Raw genomic sequence first — 6,167 nt, 5'->3', positions numbered from 1 at the left:
TTCATCAATTTAATTTAGATAAAGAAATGGAGACATAGAAATTAATATAGATGGTTAGTTGTTTTGTGCCATTTTAGATTTGTTAAAAAATGATATATAGCAATTTATTAAAACATGTGATAGAAAAGTGATATAATAAACTCTCAAATGCTAAATTTCGGGATATTTTCATTTTGTGTTAAATGGTAGAAATTAAACACACTAAAACACTACCATTTACAAATATCTGATAAAAACATCCACAATCAAAAATCAGAGGTTGTATTTCCATAACAGAGAAGTTGATACGCTGGAAATAACTCTTTAATTAATATTTGTTTTCAGTTATTTTAATGAATCAAGGTAATCGATCCAATTTAGATTAATTTTTTCATTATTTTGTAACCAAAGATGTCAAAAGTTATTCTGAATGTATTTTTAATCTAGATAATACATATCCTTTGCTTTACGGTAGACATAAAATCGTTTTACATTCAGAGCGCACAAAGGAGGTAAAATCGAAACCAAATATTCCTCTAACAGGTGAATAGTGCAATATTGAAAAGGTACTCAATCATATGGCCTATTCAGTGTAAAATATTGTTCCAAAGACTAAATTTGATAAGAGTCAAAAAAGGCCCCATGATTCAACATTCTTAAAAAGTGTTTTAGGTAAATCAAATTGCATTTTCATTTTGTAAAAAAGTTGATATGACAAATTTTTTTCATCTTTGTATCTCATTTTTTTCACGCATTGGTAATATATGACTTAAGAAATGACGATAGTTTTGCAAATCAATTTTAATCGGTCAAAATATGCAATTTTCGTATCTTATTTCAAAGAGCATTACAAAACACAGCTTTGATACAAAATTTTTGTCAGTTATTAGTCTTCGGTGAAATTTGTTGTTGTTGAAAATACTTTATTTTTTTAATCCTATACTCAATGTTTTCTGAGAGGAAAACTGCTCTAAAAAAATTATGATAATAAACAGTGAGGGAAAGGTTCACTTTATGATTTAATATTTTTAAATTATAGGCATTTGGATTCAAATGTAAATTATTTTTTAAAAATCGCATACAGTAAAAATATAATTTTTTTCCCATTTTTAGGGGATCATTGTAGGCCCTCATCATAAAAGGGTTTTTGCAAACGTTCAGCAAATAGCTGTTCAGGTTTTGATTTAAAGAAAGATTTTTAAAAACTGAAAGATAAAACATTCTCAATCCTTTATTAATTTCAATTTTGAATGTCATAATAGTATATATATATATACATGTATCTTCAAAAGCTCTAAAAAATATAAAGTCATATTGTTTAGCAAACGACAAAAGCTAGAAGCAGAGAATGTCTATCTTTTTAAATAAGGAATAATTGATATCTTTTTTTTCATTAAATAGATGACATTTACAAATAATGCCTATTATTGTTAGCTTCATTTCTGTGGTTAATTAAGACATTTGCAGGTGTCATTTGCAAAGGAAAATCTGTTTATAGAAGGTATATATTATATCATGAACAATTTTCATTTGAATTAAATGGGGAATTAGCTCAAGTGGTAGAGCGCTCGCTTAGCATGTGAGAGGTACCGGGATCGATACCCGGATTCTCCAATATCTTTTTAGAGGATAATAAAACATATAAATGGGGTTATTATGTAAAATGTAAAAATTTAATCAAGCACGTGTAAATAGTTGTTGTTATTTAAGGTATGAAGGTCTTTTTATGGGGATATAAATATTTTGTAAAAGTGGATCACGTGAGCAACGCACAAAATATCTTGAAGGATTTTTGGTTGATTTGTTCAAATACTGATCCTTATTCATTTGCCCTATAAATATCAAAGAATAATTCCTTATAATCACCCAATTTTTCGATTGAAAATATTAAAGGCAACTGCGTTAATCAAAAATTTGCAAAATAATTAAAAAAAATCCCGCTGGTACTGTTTAAAACGCCAGTTTTTGGCCATATGCCAAACATCATTTGATACATTAAACATGAATATGGACTTGTTGTTTTATCACGGACAAAGACATAAGAAAAGATCAGCATCTTAGGTTATTCATCTCTTTAAAAATCCATTATTCTCTCAATGTTAAGTAAAAAAAATGATTTACTGAGATCAAACATAAATTTTTATCCCTCACTTTTGATATCAAAGCACACGATTTAAACTACGCTTAAGTATCATGCAAATGTTTTTGATACCGTTTTTAAATGTTGTAAATATGTTTTGCACATGGAAGAGTGCATTGTCATTTTGTTAATAAATAACCATTTTCAATCAGTATGCGTTTAGTTCATCATTTTAAAATAAAAAGCAAATAGAATCATTCAAAGGAAAGGGTTGACAAAAAAAATTAACAAATGCCGCATTTCAATCTCAAGCAAAACCTTTGGAGAATCCATGCATCGATTTTAAATATATGTATCCTATTTAAAAGTGCCTTGCAAGGTTCTCGTCGCAAAGCTAATTTCCTTTCGTCCACACAATGCATTTTACATCAGAAAAAGAATTCAATATTTAATATAAGCACATTATTTTTAAAAAAATTACCCATGAAAAAAAAATGACTTTTAATAAATGATTAACAGGAATATAAGTTTTAAAAAGCTAAAAACAAAAAAAAGCAAGACAATAATTTCATTCTATCTGACATCCCATCTTCTGTAGTTGTCAGTTATACTGGTTACAATGTAGAGTGTACAATGTACTCTACAATGCAAGTCGCTTGACATTGAGTTAAAACAACGGAAACAACAAAAATGTGAAATTGTCCTTGCAATTGGCGATAAGAAAATTAAGACATAGATTTTTTCCCAAAAACGTGACGATGAAAACATTCCTCTCAGCTAACATTCAACCTCATTGATGAGCGGATAACATGTGTAAGAATGTCGCATATGGAATCAAAACAATTTTTTGTCAAAAGTGCCAAAAATAATGAAACGTTTATCTCATGGAGATTTAGTACCTCGGTATTCCACGTGACGTTTTGCTTTCAATTATATAACAATTTTGCAAACGACTAATTCCAAATTTTTAAAATATAGCTGATATAAATAGAAGACATGTTTATGTACATGTTTGTATCATTCATTTTTCATCTATGCAATCTTTTAGCATAATAGCTATCAAAAATAAATGTACATGCATGTTGTAACTGATCTTCAAAAGAAAAAAAATATAAGGGCAAACAATAATACTGAAAGGGTTTAAAGAATTATGTCAAGTCCTCTTCAACTAGAGTCCAAAACTTCAGTAGTGCCTAGATATTTTTCGAACAAAAAAAAACACCCCCAAAGTCATAATTCGTGATTTGAATATTGTACTTAACTAGGTCTTTATGTCTCCAAAATTTTTACGTTTAATATGATTTAAAAATGCATGAACAGGAAATAGTAACTTACATTTCTTCACTCTGGTGACACTGACAACGATTTTCTATTTTCGTAAACAACTTTTTTTTGCAGGTGTCATTTACAAAACGACATCCTTCTGAAGAACAGGTAAAGCTGTATGCAATTATTTATCTGATTTTTACTTGTAATTTAACAATGTGGGGAATTAGCTCAAGTGGTAGAGCGCTCGCTTAGCATGTGAGAGGTACCGGGATCGATACCCGGATTCTCCAAATTTTGGAATTTTGCATACACTTCCTGAATTAATAGTAACAAAAACAGTTAGTGATTTCAGGTACTTTTTAGAATTACTTATAAGGTATTATTTTCTGTTCCTAAACAAGGGAAGATATAAAAATACTTGACTTGATTGTTTTTCATATGATAATGAACATTGCGTAAAAATGCAAATCGTATTTGTCACACTGTGTACAGCTTTAAGGTGGTGTGTGACATCTCCATGTTGTGGCGTACTATTTTTCGAGTGTAATTTAATGAATAGTTTCTTTCCCTAAAACTGCCACCTATCAGCGTAGCACAGTGGGTTATAGTGTTCACTGCGAATCTGATAGTCATGACTTCGAATCCCGCTGGGGATTTTAAAAAAAATTTGCCTCTCCAAAAATTTTTATAACTTATTTTTTTAGCTAAATATAATTGTAAATTTTGAAAGTTCGAAACCGGTGAAAGTGTTTTAATTACTTACATACTTAAATCTACATTATTATCGACAGGTGTCTCGCATTGGTGAATTTTCATTTACATCATGATTTAAAGCTTTTTGTTAACATTGTAGAACTGTTTCTTCCTGACCAACATCTTGAATACGAAATCCACAAAGCTTGATGAAGCTGACAAAGAACTTGAGCAGAGACAGTGCAGAAAAAAATAGATAAAAGTTTGTGTTTATTTCAATTCTTTAAACTTTCCTTCAGTAAATTAGATGATATTCTTTGCTTTTTCCAAACAAACATTATTTTTATAATTAATAAGGGATGCAGTCATTAAAATTGATTTTCTGGGTCTTTCTTGTTTTTGTTCGGTTTTTGGTTTTTTGCGATGCTTTATTTTTTTTATGAGTGAAAATTTATGTCTTAAAATGGTAGAAGGTAATTCATTTACTCCCCATAAGTAATTTTTAATTAAATAACCTACATGATCATAATTCATTTGATTTCAATTTTGATTTAATTAAAACGTAAATAGGAAAACAATAATTGAAATGTTGTCAAGCAAAACGTTGTCCCCTATCAATCTATGTCAATTATGTCTATATTCCAAATCATAGCATTGCTTGTAGTTTACTAAACGGTAACTTACCTGAAAATTGAATCTTCTATATACTATATTTTAAACATGATTTTATAAGGATTTTTTTTTCAGACACAAGTTTTATCACGTCCGACAGTAAACTTCGATTCAAGGCAAAGAAATATTTTAAAATGATTGATGATATTGAGAATTGTAAACGAGATGTGAAATAAAATCAGGAAAAGCCTTTATTAATAATTGTGATGCCTGTGAAATTATGGACTTAACAATAGAAATAAGCACATAAAACTAGACGGAATTCTAGACATTGTTTTAGATTATAGATACTCTGTATTCTTTTCACAAAGAGATTAATCGTTTTATAACAATGTCTCTTTTTGAGTTTAAGAAACACATATTTATCATGGTCATATAATAAAAAAAATGAAGCTCATAGAAATCTAGTAGTCATATTTTGGTGTAGCCGTATGTTATGCTGCAATCGCTTTGTATCACATGGTTCCTCTGTTTTAAAATGAATAAAATAATCAAAATACAATTGTTGTTATCTTATTTCCGAAAGTTATTTCTTTAATTCTTAAAACAATAACAAAAATTTTGAAGCGGAATACAAAGATGATATTTAATTGTTAACAAAGTTAGTCAAATATAAGGACTGTGTTTCTTTTCATCGTCAATGTACTGTTGTCTGTATAGTAACAGTGACAATGTACTGTTGTCTGTATAGTAACAGTGACAATGTACTGTTGTCTGTATAGTAACAGTAGCATTATACTGTTGTCTGTATAGTAACAGTGACAATGTACTGTTGTCTGTATAGTAACAGTAGCATTATACTGTTGTCTGTATAGTAACAGTAGCAATAGTACTGTAGTAAGAGAGTCGATGCACTGCTGTATGTCTAGTAACAGTATTGATGTACTGTTGTCTGTATAGTAACAGTGGCATTATACTGTTGTCGGTCTAATAACAGTGACAATGTACTGTTGTCTGTATAGTAACAGTGACAATGTACTGTTGTCTGTATAGTAACAGTAGCAATGTACTGTTGTCTGTATAGTAACAGTAGCAATGTACTGTTGTCTGTTTAGTCACAGTGACAATGTACTGTTGTCTGTATAGTAACAGTGGCATTATACTGTTGTCGGTCTAATAACAGTGACAATGTACTGTTGTCTGTATAGTAACAGTGACAATGTACTGTTGTTTTTCCAGTAACGGTGGCGATGTACTGTTGTCTATCTAGTAACGGTGGCGATGTACTGTTGTCTCTATAGTGACAGTGACAATGTACTGTTGTTTTTCCAGTAACGGTGGCGATGTACTGTTGTCTGTATAGTAACAGTGGCAATGTACTGTTGTCAGTCTAATAACAGTGACAATGTACTGTTGTCTGCCTAGTAACAGCGGCGATGTACTTTTGTTTGTCTAGTAACAGAAGCAATGTACTGTTGTCTGTTTAGTCACAGTGGCGAAGTACTTTTGTCTGTCTTGTAACAGGGACGATATT

At 30.0% G+C, this 6,167-nt stretch overlaps 1 long non-coding RNA gene and 2 other non-coding genes across 3 annotated transcripts; all 3 read left to right on the top strand.

Moving 5' to 3' along the window:
• Positions 1 to 1,520: 1,520 nt before the first annotated feature.
• Positions 1,521 to 1,593, top strand: Trnaa-agc (transfer RNA alanine (anticodon AGC)). Its single transcript has one exon. It is a non-coding gene; the product is annotated as a tRNA-Ala (tRNA).
• Positions 1,594 to 3,412: 1,819 nt separating this feature from the next.
• Positions 3,413 to 5,133, top strand: LOC109620210 (uncharacterized). The gene is made up of 3 exons (XR_002200910.3): positions 3,413 to 3,493; positions 4,182 to 4,283; positions 4,769 to 5,133. It is a non-coding gene; the product is annotated as an uncharacterized lncRNA (long non-coding RNA).
• Positions 3,546 to 3,618, top strand: Trnaa-agc (transfer RNA alanine (anticodon AGC)). Its single transcript has one exon. It is a non-coding gene; the product is annotated as a tRNA-Ala (tRNA).
• Positions 5,134 to 6,167: the final 1,034 nt, after the last annotated feature.

This window comes from Magallana gigas, chromosome 6, assembly GCF_963853765.1.
Source record: "Magallana gigas chromosome 6, xbMagGiga1.1, whole genome shotgun sequence".
In the NCBI taxonomy this organism is placed as follows: Eukaryota; Metazoa; Mollusca; class Bivalvia; order Ostreida; family Ostreidae; genus Magallana; species Magallana gigas.
This window is presented reverse-complemented; position numbering and strand designations above follow the sequence as displayed.